Source organism: Lytechinus variegatus, chromosome 6 (genome assembly GCF_018143015.1).
Source record: "Lytechinus variegatus isolate NC3 chromosome 6, Lvar_3.0, whole genome shotgun sequence".
NCBI classification, from domain to species: domain Eukaryota; kingdom Metazoa; phylum Echinodermata; class Echinoidea; order Temnopleuroida; family Toxopneustidae; genus Lytechinus; species Lytechinus variegatus.
This window is the reverse complement of record NC_054745.1, coordinates 31,457,037-31,470,433: the sequence shown is the minus strand read 5'-3', so window position 1 is coordinate 31,470,433 and position 13,397 is coordinate 31,457,037.

Genomic DNA, 13,397 nt, shown 5'->3' with positions numbered 1-13,397 from the left:
GTACGCATTGATCGTTCTGATAAAAAAGAATCTGTTAACGGCTACTTTTAATTATCTGTAAATGAAAACTAACATATTTCAACAATCAAATAATGCGAGCGCGAAGCGTGAGCTGAAAATATTTACTTTTCTACCTGAAGAATAGAAGTTCTAAGCAATCTTTGTAATCATGAAAAAGGTAAATACATAACTAAGCAAGCGAAGCGAGCGCGAGGAAAATTTGAGATTTGTAGAATTGTGAGTGGATATGGATCACAGTTAAAAAGGAACGTATATGATTCATTATTATTACTTTGAGTTTTGTCATAGGGCCGGGATATTCGAAGAACAATATTCCATCATGTGAAAATTATGACTGTCTTCCTATTTCTCTTCTTATCAAATCGCGAGATGAAACTTTTTGATATTCCATTCTGAAAAAGGGACAATTTATCAATAAATTTATTCATTAATCTAATAAGCCTAATCAGAGCGCGAAATCTGTCAATATTATATATTTAAAGCACTTTTGTAATTATGAATAAGATGCCTGAGTTGATATATTTTTAACAATCAATGTGCGCGCAAATCGCCAGCCGAAAATGGTTGATAAACTGTCATAAAATGGAGATTTTAATTAGTTTGTTATATAATTAATATTGAAATTTTCATAACTCACCAATCAATATGTGAGCGTGCAGCGCTAGCTAATATGTTTTACAATCTGACATTAATAGGGATATTCTGATAACTAAATATAATCTATGTCTTTCAGGATCATGATATGAAAACCCTTTTATAACAAACATGATAAATGAAAAACGCGTCTCAAGTTATACATGGTTCATTGCCGGAAATATACCAATCATCTTCGTTTGTTAATGTTTAATCATCAACATTATCACTGATGTTATTATTCGTATTATCATGTCCATTAATATCGCTTCAAAGTTCTAATTACCACCATCATCATCACTGTTATCATCACCATTCATTCATTATCTATTTCCAATCGTTCTCCAGTATCAATTTTATAGTTTATATAATCCCAAGTGAGGTGAATGGGTACCCGGTAGGAAGAAATTCCTCGAATGCTCGAGCGCCCGATCAAGGTAGCCGTGCTAAAGCCGGGGTAATAATAGCAGGGCCCTCTGGGAGAACAGTTTTCGGAACTGAAGTGGCTACCCTGGGTAAATATGCCGCTATTATCATTATTATTATTATTAAAAAAATGAAAGATAATGGTAATGATTATGGTGATGTTGGTAATCATGAACATTAGATCCGTTTTGTGAGATAATTTATGCGATATTACACGCTAATCGCTACTCGATGATGGTGAAAGAAATCTTTTAAATAGCACAACAGAAGTCGGGGCGGTAGTTACTGCATACACATACTTTAATACACTACATTATTACAAAAGATTCCCCATCGGGCGGGCCAACGGTCTTTTGAAGTAGGTTTATCTATTGAAATTACGACAATAATCACGGCAGCGGATATGGGGAATTCAAGACTGTGAGCTTCTAGCTCTCCCATTGTTTTCTGTGGCGAACCCGCTGAGCATGCTATTGTCAATGATTCTCTACTATACGGGTGACTGATCTTGCTTTTTCATGATCATAGGCCAGGGCAATGACTAAGAACAGTTCGATGAGTGTCAATGCCAAGCAATCCTGAACGGTCAATAATGTTCAATTCTCTATATGGAGAAGCTTATATCATGGCCCTATTTGCTTTTGCTTTTAGGCCAGTAAGTGTACTAACTAATATTAATAATAAATAATCACATTCCATCTATTTTAGAGCAATGACCTAATGCTAATATCACTCTACATATCTCCCTGCAGCTTACGGCCCCATAATTTATCTTCACCCGTGAATTACCGAATTTTGAAGCTTAAATTATTGAACATAATGGCATCCTAGTATTGTAATGATGTAATCACTGCAAGTGCAATATAAATAAAAACATTAATTTAATTCTACTCACATTGATTTTACTTTAGAACAAACTCACCCCTCTTCTACTTCTTCTGTTTCTCCGTCGTTATTCTTCTTTTCCACCTTATCATTCTTGTTCTCATCCTTCACTCCCTTCTTCATCTACTCTTCTTACTCCTTCTCCTTTTTTAAATCTTTTTTTCTTCTTCTTCATATCCTTTGTCGTCTTTCATTATTCTTTTTTCTCCACCTCATCCTTTCCTGCTGCTTCTTTCTTTTCCTTCCTCCCTCTCTTCTTGTTGTTCTTCTGCCCACGTACCTGCCCTTCTTATACGTCTTCTACTGCTTTTCCTTCGTCCTTCTTCTTTTTCTTCTTGCGTCTCCTTTTTTTCTCTATCTTCCTTTTCCTCTCCGTATCCTTTCTCATCTCTCATTATTAATCTCATCCCTTTTTACTGCTCCTCCATTCTACATGTACGTCTGCTTCTCCTTGGTAATTCTTCTTCTCATCCTCCTTCTCCCACCCCATTGATTTACGATGATAAAATTATAATGAAATAATAGAAATGTTAACGAAAATAATACTTATAATAGAGAAATGAAGATGATTGCGATAGTAACAGCGGTGATGACGATATCGATAACTATGGGAGGATAAGACCATGTACAGCACAACGTATCAGGCGCAATTTCAAATATGATTACATGACGATTTCGATACGAAATATTCATCATAAATCTAGACCTAGTACATTAATATACACTTATCTTTGTAGAATAATGAAATCGCCGCTCAATATCGATAATTCTGATGATCACTAAAACAGAAAAGCATACGTGGGACAGTGTATTATAACATTGCCTCGAAAAATGCCTGACATTTGATGGAATTCTGTGCTTATATCGCTCATTTCTCAGCACTTTTACGACTTTCTTTCACAGGGCTATTTGGCAAATATTTTTCATTTATACAAACACTTCGTTGGTAAATTTCATTGGATTCTGATCGAACAAATTTTCAGATCGTTACCACAGTTGGTATTTATCTTCAATTCCGAACATTACGTTTAATACGTTAAACCAATTAAATGAAGTTATACTTTAGTCTGTTATATGTTGTTTTTATGTTGTACTCTCATACCCCGAGAGGATCCAGCCTCCGCCAATAGGGGGGGGGGGGTGATTTTTTTTCACCCATATTTTCCCCGATCGGCCGCCCAAGGTTGATATTTAATTATTTCTTTGAATTGGTTGTCCCAGTGCCGTAGTGATTATTAAAGTTATTTAATAAGTCTTCGCATCATCTTATTCACTCGCCTTCCTCCTCTTATGTTTTCCTCTTCTTTTTTTCTCCTCTCTTTTTTTCTTTCTTTCCCTTTTTTTTTGCTCCGCCAATAGGGGGGGGGGCCTTTGTAAATGTAAATCCAACCAAGAATCGGATCTATACAACATAATGTCTAAAGGTCAGGGGAGGATCCATGACAGGGGGAAAAAAGGTTCCGCTTTTAGGGGGGGGGGGGCACTCTTCTGTTTTGGCTGCATTTTGCATTACAAATTCTAATTGTGCCTCTCATAATGGAAGGGGGCAAGGGCGGCTCCCCCCTAAATCCCCAGTGATAGAAGGGTACAGGAAGTTTGAGGATGCTGATTCATTCATGGCATACAATTTTCGAAATAGACGACCACAATTTCGTAAATATCCAGTCCACGCGCATGCGTACTCTCATTCCGAAGACGCAAGTCATAAAATAATTTCACCCCCACCTGATCACGGTTTCTGCGAGGACACAACTCTGCTTTCTCATGAATATTGATTTCGATGCAGAGGCAGAAATCGGGAGAACCCCTCTCAAATTTCCGAGTTTTTTCCACTCTTTCAACTGTATTTCCTCCATTTTTCACCCTTCCTCTTATTCCATCCCAATATTATTTTCTTATTTCTCTCTGTTTCCCCTCCCTTTTCTCTCCCTTTGACCTCTTAGTTTCTTTTTCCTCTTTTTACAATCCCTTTTGGTCCCGTTTCTTTAAAACATGGAGATAAAGAAAATTAAGAGACAATATGTTATCCTGGGGAAATGGTTGCCCGTCAAAAATATGAAAAAACTATTTAAAACAGTTTCTAATAAATCTTTGTAAATCTTTTATCTTTCTATGCCTAATAGAGCTAAGCTGTTCCGGTCATATTTATCTTATCATTCTATTTCCTTCTGTTTTTTTTTTTTGGGGGGGGGGCGTTCTCGACACCTGTTTGAGATGCGAGTAATAATTAATATTCCAAATCGACGTGAATTCTACGAATGGCTTGGGCCTACGAAACGAAAATATGTGGAATCTTATTTTCCCACCTAAAACATGAATTGACTGTCTTCCAATTGCAAAAAAGAGGTTTTCATGGTTATTGCAGCAAATTCGAAAGATCAGTAACGATTTTCGACACATGCGTGATTTTTTTTAAGCTACCGTGGCTTTATGAATGCACCCGATAGATGCGAACCACAGTTCAGAACAGTGACCCGAACTCTCGATCCGACAGTCAATATGAACATGATGAAGGCACACATTTGTTTTGGTCGTAGAGGGAGCTATTTAGAATAGATTCTTCGGCCTTTCGACAGAAATTAAGACTTGCAGGAAAGACGAACAAAAGAACGGTGGCATTAAAGGGCCTTTGATGGCGGCCGTTCCTTTGAAGACAAGGGAACGTTGGGCGGGAAAGCCGAAGCGAAAACCCGGATGCGGGAAGAACGATGAAGAACGGTGCATGGACTTTTGACAAGCTACCTAAGGAGATTTTCATCCAATTAAATTATTCTTTTAAAAAAAATCGATGGTATTGCTGTATGATCTTCACTTCAAATGATTCGGATCAATCTGATCAGTTTCTGCGCAAGTCACTTTTCAGATTTTTTTTTTAAAGCTTTGGTGTTCACTCATGCGGAGATTTCTGCCGACAATCTTGATATAATTTAATAGATGTGGGTCATACCTATATATCAATATAAAAAAAATTATCAGGATATTGTCAAAATTTCATTTTAATGGATTTTTTCAAAGTGTAAACTTTTTTTTGATACGCACTGTATATCATCTGGTATTGCGCAATGCCCGAACGCACGCCGCGCTACATTGTCTCTGGTGACGATAATGTCGAAACGGTGATACGACGAAATTGAGTTCCTTTACCGCAGAATCATGCATTTTTCAAGAAAGAGTGGTGCAAGTACTTGCTTGAAAATATTTCAACGATTCATTTTGATTCTAGGTAAGTTAAGCTTCTTTAAACTCTGATCATTTCTGTCGCCACTGTCCAGATATGCTTCTGCAGCGATGAGCGGATCGTGCCATCCCCCCCCCCCCCCGGTTGTGCCATTTGGGGGCGTTGTCGACACTGACCGCGCCCTAACGCTCCCAACATACCCTTTCGGCCAAACCGGGGGGGGGGGGGCTTTGGACGAATCTTCGCGTTAGTGTCAACACCCCCTAACGCGACAGCACCCACCCTTTCGGCATAAGCCTTACAGAGGTAGCGGACACCGAAAGAACGTGGCAACAACTCTGTCCATGTCTACTGTACTGCCACTACGTGGCCACTACGTAAACTCGGTTGGTTCTACGTCCAAATAGACGAAGGTACAGAAAGTCGTGCAATCTGCTGGATGTAGTCGGAACGTAGCGGGAACCGTTTCGACGCAGCATTGACCGGCTCTGCGCGCAGAATGAACTTTGTGGGTACATTACACACGCAACATAAACGTCGCATTAACGTGATGCGGACGTAGCACGCACGTCACAAAGGCTTTCGAGAAATTCAAACAAAGTTGGCGCCACGTCCCAGGGTTTCTTCTGAACTTCAAGAACGAAGCGGGAACTTCGTCTGGTGTAAAGGGGGTATTACACGCTAAGTAATTACCATTGAATGTTTAATGGTGAAAATCATTTACTACAAGAAAAGATTACCAGCCGTTCTTAAAGTCGCTTTCAACTTGTGAACAGCTTTATGAAACACCCACCAAAGTGACTACTGTTTTGATTCACCAAGTTTTGACAAAGACTGCTTTTGTCATGAAAGGATTTTGATAATAGATTTTCCATGTTCCTGTGTTTGCCAAAAAAAGGAGCTGCTACGTTTCTTAGACTTCACTTTCATGAATTAGATTGCTCTGAATTGAAGACATGTCCCAACCAAACGCGGCGGAAGCGGGGGACCTGCCCCCCCTAAATTTGAGGTTGGGGGGACGACCCCACCCTCAATTTTTTTTTTTTTTTGGGGGGGGGCTTGTCCAAAAAAAATTTGGTGGTCCCCCCTAAATTTCTTGGTTGTTAACCCTTTTATATTTTTTTGCTTGTCACATTTTCAGGTGGACCTCCTCCCTAAATGTTTTGGCTTCCGCCGCGAATTATTCCAACTTCTCGTAGTCTTCACACGCTGTCCTTTGGTGACGCCAGGGTATTTCTATAGAGGGGGGGGGGGGCAAGAAGACCCAAACTTGACCAATTTAAAAGTTAGGGACATAACAGATATAACGATCCCAATTCTTGTTGTTTTCCCCCTAACATTTAAAGAAAAAATAAAAGTACTCCTTTCTTCATTAGTTGAAATATCACTGAAGTGGTCAAGTGGGCTCCCCCCGATACCAAGACCCCTTGACACCGCCTCTTTGGTTGATTGAAATACTAAAATGCGTATCAAGATAAATTTTGGTCGCCGGGGCCGGCTTTGTGAGAAGGGATGACATGCATGGATACCCCCCCCAAAAAAAAAAAAATAATAATAATAATAAAAAATAAATGAATAAATAAAATAGAATAAAGGAACACCAAAAAATAAGAATAACTAAAATGAATAAATTGAAATGAAATGAAATAAAATACATAAATGGAATGCAGATTATGTGAGGTGAGAGAGTAGTTTAAAGGGCAAAGAGAGAGGGGGAGAAGAAGGGAAGGGAGTGGGGGGGGAAGTAGAAAAGTGATTGGGAGAAGGGAAACAGAGATAAAATAGAGCAAGATAGAAGGGGTGGGAAATGCGAGAGAATGAATGTTTCAGGCAAAACCAATATTTAAGAATGTTAGAACGAATTTACGGATGATTAAATCGCGTAATATTATGAATCATACCAGGTCCATGATCATACAAATGTCAATTTGTTCACATGGGGTATGTATCGAAATTCGTTCTTCACATGCCTTTCTCTTAAACTGTGCGAAAATATTGCGCGAACCGTGGGGGTGGTGGTGAGCACTCCTCCCCCCCCCCCCCTCCCGGCCTGGAGAGACTTAAAGGGGTTCTCTGATATAAGATCATTTGAACTGTGAGAGTAAACATATGCGTCTAGAGACCGATTGGTGATAAACGAGATTTTTTTAAATAATATTTTGCATAAAAAGGTACAATACTGTATAATGAGCTGATATTCAGATTGGATTTTGACGCTGTCTCTGTTTGAACTGTGAGTTTATACATGTAGTAAAGAACCGTTGGCAATTATTGATTAAAAATGGAAAATGAATTTTAAAAACCTGGATTGGAAATGACACCTTAAAACAATTTAAGACCATCATGCACTTACAAACGTAGTCTAGGTGGACAGTGGACAATGTTGCATTGAAGTCTATTTTGTTTAGTTTGGAGTGGCCCCTATACTAGCGCCAAATGACAAAATTATTACGTAAAACGGGCAACAAATTTCTAGGTAGGATTTGCACCACCAAAAATATCGGAAGACAGTTATACTTTGCACTTCTAAGTACTGATTGTTGAAATTCGTTAGGGGATTCTAATGAATTCATTTAAAAAATGACATAAATTATTTGATTTAATAAAAGAGTGACACTTATCTCAGTCCCCGATCCCACCCTCCGTCCATTATTTCGGGGCTTTGGGGAGTCGTGGTCTAGTAATTATGATTCTCGTCTTTCAATCTGAGGGACGTGGATTCGATTTCCAGCCATGGCGTATTTTCCTTCAGCAAGAAATCTACCCACATTGTTTTGCACTCAACCCCGGTAAGGCGATTAGGTACTTGGTACGAATAAATTCCTAGAATGTTTGAGCCCCTATTAATAGGCGGCACAGATGAGGCCAGGGTAATAATGGCAACGCTTTGTTTCCTTGGGCAAAAATATGCTTTTCTGATTATTAATTCAACTCCACTCAGGGGCGTCGATCCATTTTTCAGATTGGGGGGGGGGGCAAAATCATGAATCAATTTTCCGAAGGCGCTCGATCACACAAAACAAACACACACATATGTGTACATATATATGTATCTGTATATATATATATATATATATATATATATATATATATATATATATATACACACACACACACACACACACACACACGCACACATATATATATATATATATACATATACATATCTCACCAGCAGATGAATGCGAAGCGCGAGCTGAAAATTTTGTTATTTCGATATGAAAAAAAAATGAGTTTAATGGACGTTTTTAATAAAGAACAAGATATATATCCAGCAAAAGATTATTGCAAATCGAAGTGGGAGTTCTTTTGAGGTTTAGAACTGAAAACGGGACCATATTCACCTTTTCAATCATGGTAAGTATGGGTTTTTGTTACAGAAATGATGCGAGCGCGAAGCGCGAGCTGAAATTTTTTGGTATTCCAATCTGAAAAGTGGGCGTTTAGAGCAAGATTTTAGACGAAGAACGAGTTGTGTATCTCAATCTCGCTTGCTGATTCCTGTGTAACATTGCAATCTTATTTTATTTTTAGCACATGCGGAATTGTTGGGGGGGGGGCAAAATGAAATGTTCCCCCCCAATATTTTCATTGGTAAGGCGATCGCCCCTGCCCCCCCCCCCCCCATAATCGACGCCTCTGACTCCACTCTTCAGTAAATACCAACATTACGTCACGGTGGTAGCTCCCTTACAAGCAGGTGCAAATACAAATTTATTCGAAATTATTCAGCCGTGAGTAATTTTATCATTATCGTTCAAAGTTTACCTTCAGCGAGAAGGAGTAGTGAGTAGTCAATGTTGAAAACTTATAATACTGGCACATTTGCTCTACATTGACTAGAATTACATTCACAGGTCGTCGCATCACTAATACTTCGGTAAGTTATTGATATTTCATACAACCCTTTTCTGGTTCACATAGTGGACTATATGTAAATTACCAGAGATGAAGGGGGGGGGGGTTATAGAGAGGGGGTTGAAATGAGAGCTCACCTGAGATATTGGGGGAGAGTACATCAATGATTGAGCAGTGTTCCGGATTTAGGAGGTCTCCAAGGCAGAAAAAGCCCACTAAAAGGCCGGGAAAAGGGGGTTCAGAAATTTTGGCAGACATGAAATACGGAGGAGGGGGGGGGGGTGCTTTCAAATGGAGGGAACGAGCGTAGGCGTACCCTAAATAACACTGAGGGGGGGTGTCAATGGTTGTCCTCACCATTAACCGTAAAATGACTGGTCTACTTCGACGCCTTAGAAGATTGGTATAAGGCATGTCTCAATCTACAAACACATCAGTTAAATAAAATTCTGTGAAAAAAATATCACTGCTCATTAATTATGCCTATTTATGCATGATATAACAAAATTACTCTAATTAAGTAAATGATGCCACTAGAACTCTAACTTTGTATCCACAGTCTCATTAAAGTATTCATATCAACTGATCTTTATAAAAAGAATAAATATCAGAATTATTTCCTTCTGTATGTTATTGTTTTTTTTTCCAAATTTATAATGTATTTCTTATTTGTTTTCCATTTTATTTCTTGGATGTAAATCATCGGGACCTTTTTTTTCTTACCATAAACTAAATGATTAAAGGAAAAATGATGATATGTTTATGACTTTTTGTTATATGCACAATTTGCATTGGATTTGAACACGAATCCACGATTTTGAGCAATTTTATGTCTTTGCATGCACTTCCAAATTTTGTGCAATTGCGGAACTGCGTAGCTGGGATCACGAAATTTGGTCTAAAAAGTTGTGCGAGACATGAGAGTAAAATAACTGTGAGTGGCAAGGTGAGGAAATTTCTTGCCGCGGACTTATCGCGAAAAATGTCGAAGGGGGCTGAATCAGTCCCCCAGAGTGTTAACCTCGTAGTAAATATATGAACCTGCAAAGACTTAAGCAACAAGGACTAACAAGAAATACTCCAATTCCTCCTCGGGTGGTTGCTCTTATAGGGGCGTTGAGGAGTACCATCAAGAAGAAGAACCGTAGTGTAACTATAGCGCATCACGTTTCCAACCAAATGAAGGCGTTGCTTTCAGTTACCCCGGCAACGCTTTGCAGACCCCCAATTGCGGTGCTAACAGCTCTTTGAGGAATTGCTTCTTTCCATTCCCATTTACCTCACCTGGGTTGAGTGAAGCAATGAATAGTGTAAATTTCTTGCTTAAGATGACATTCCATGGATTGAAATCGAACCTAGGTCAATCTTAATATTTGAAATAGTAGAGTCTAGACAACGGCGCCCCCACTTAATTGACCTTTTTTAAACCTATTTAAGTACTTATTTATTCATTTTGTATCATTTTATTCATATATTTATTTATTATTATAAACCAGTTCCAATGGACCAGTTAGACCAGTATAATTTAAACTGGTAACATCGGTTTACTGGTCTAACTGGTCCAGTTAAAAATTAAACTGGCCTTGAATTACTGGAATTTTGTACTGGTCTTATTTCTGGTGGTTGTTACTGGTCTCACTGGTCTTCATACTGGTATCCAATTTCAGCTGGTCTTTACCGGTATTTTCTACTGGTCTGACTGACTGGTCTTTACCGGTATTTTCTACTGGTCTGACTGGTCCTCGAACTGGTCCCTGTACTCGTCTTACTGGATCAATTTATTATATGCATTTGATTTGTTATATACCATGGTCAGTGAAATGTGATGGAAAAGATGGTTAGTAAATAAATCTTTCTGCTGTTATTTTAAATGTTATATATGAAATTACACATTTTCATTGTGAATTAGTTCACACACACTTATTCAGAAAGTTTTTAAACAACAATGAGTGCCATTGCAGGGATATTCCATTCTAAATCCTGATTTTTCTTTTATAAACAGGAAATATGCAAATGAGGTAAACCACGTGATCAGCATCATCAGAATTACTGGTACTGGTCTTAACCAGTTCAATGTCAAACAATGAATTACTTTAGACCAGTTGACTCTATCAGAGGAATATATCTTGCTTTGATCTCAATAATTAAAAAAAAAATTATTTAATGATAATGTTAATACTTGATAATTATGATAATATTAATAATTATTACAATATCAACGATGATAACATTAATAAGAATGATAACAACAGTGATCATAATAATCATATTTATGATGATTATAATAAGAATGATGATAACAATAATAAATGATAACGGTAATAACCGTCTCTGAATTGTAAAAATTCATTTTCCACTATTTGTCATATGATCATTATTTATTGGACCAGTACAACACCAGTTTGATGAAAAACAATTTAACTGGCGTAACTACTTTGTTTGAACTCGTCTCCAGTTGATTTTTACTGGCCTAGTTAAAAATCAACTTGTCCAGTAAAACATATACTGGAAACCAGTAAAAATCTACTGGAGGCCATTTATTGTACCAGTAGCATCAGTTTGATGAAAAACAATTTAACTGGTATTACTAATTGCTTCAACCGGAATGCAGTTGTTTGAAATGGTCTGCAGTTGATTTTTACTGGTCCAGTTAAAAATCAACTGGCCCAGTAACAATATACTGAAAACCACTAAAAATCTACTGGAAAGCAGTAAAACAAATTACTGGTCTTACTGGTTTTTCCTTCTGGGGAGCTGTTAGACCATGGCTTAGGTTAAACTGGACCTCCGAATACGGGCCATTCGGCATTGCTACTATTTCTGTTATATGTTCAATCTTCTTATGTTTTATCTTAAAGTGGAAGAATACGATTGGTCGCTATGCAGCCTGTTACAATAGTGGATAGAAACCCTCACGTAAGTAACAGAACATGTAATAACATTTTATATCAATAATACAGAAATCATATAATAAAATTCAATATCAACACTACACAAAACATGAAATATAATTTAATACACAAAACACGATATGAAATTTGATATTGAAATTTGAAATTTGATATCAATATTACACAAAATAACACATGGAACGAAATTCAATATCAATAATACACAAATCATTGAATACAATTATTTCAAAAGTCCATTGTCTAAAGCCATTGCTTTTACGTTTAGCTTTTTTGCATGATTTTCTACATTTATTGGATGGATATCAGACAATTACAATACATGAACCAGGGTGCTACACACGAGCGTACCTAAGTGGGAGGGGGCAGTCTGCCCCCCTGACGAGCCACAACCAATGCAAAGGACGTATCCATGCCCCCCCCCCCCTCTGATGAGCTTGAAAGACTTTTTTGCACCCCTGACGAGCTTGAAGACCTTTATCGGCCAAGAGCATAAGCACTTGCCCGATTGCCCGGGGCAAGTAAAAGTTAAAGTCGGGCAAGTGTTTTGAAGTAAAGACCAAAACTACTTTCACAAAAGAATTACCAAAAGTAGGGTCGATATGATATACCGACCCTAAATGTGTTCATGGCGGGCAAGATAAAATTACTTTGTAAAAAAAAGAAATGCAAGAACAAGGTTCATCAGTTCATGTCAAAAGAGAGAGAGAAAAAAAGGTCAATGGTTTCTAAAACCGTAAGATATTGTTTTTTGAAGAGGTAAAACTTTTTTCAAGGGTTTTTTGGGGGCAAGTAAAATAGATTTTCGAGCAAGTATATTCTAAAAAGTTATGTAGCGCCCTGCATGAACATACCAATAATATGGCATAAAGCACATTATAACGAAGTGACAATTTTATGATCAGAGAGTTTGACAAAAATGCTGTTTGGCAAGGCGCAACTTAATGGGGGAAAACGCAGTGGCAAATTATATAAACAGAATTTAGCTTGAAGCATAGCAGCCAAAAATGAGGAAGGGCTACATGGCACCTACAAAAATTTATTGGGTCTGAAAGAAAAAAAAATGTTAAAAATCATCAAAAGAGGAATAAGTCTGTAAATTGAAAAATTGTAAAGTTCAATTTATAAATAAAACTATAAATCTGAATTATGAATAAACCTTCAAAAATTAATTTTCACTTTTATTTTGTGATATTTTTTTCCAGCGGGAGCACTATGTTGAGAACTACAACGTAAGGTCTGCAACCTGTGCTTCTTTGATGCTGTCACTATATTCCATCGGCGTGGTAGCATGTGGGGCTTTTCAGTTCCTTTTCCGAGAACCAATATATTCTCTCTCTCTCGGAGGGGTAAGCTAGTATACCAACTATCCCCACCTCTCCCTTATTAACCTTCAATTACCAGGTGTGTATGTGTGGGGGGGATGTCAATGATCCCCCACTCCTATTGACAAATAGTGCCTATCGCAAGTACGCCGCACAGTGGGC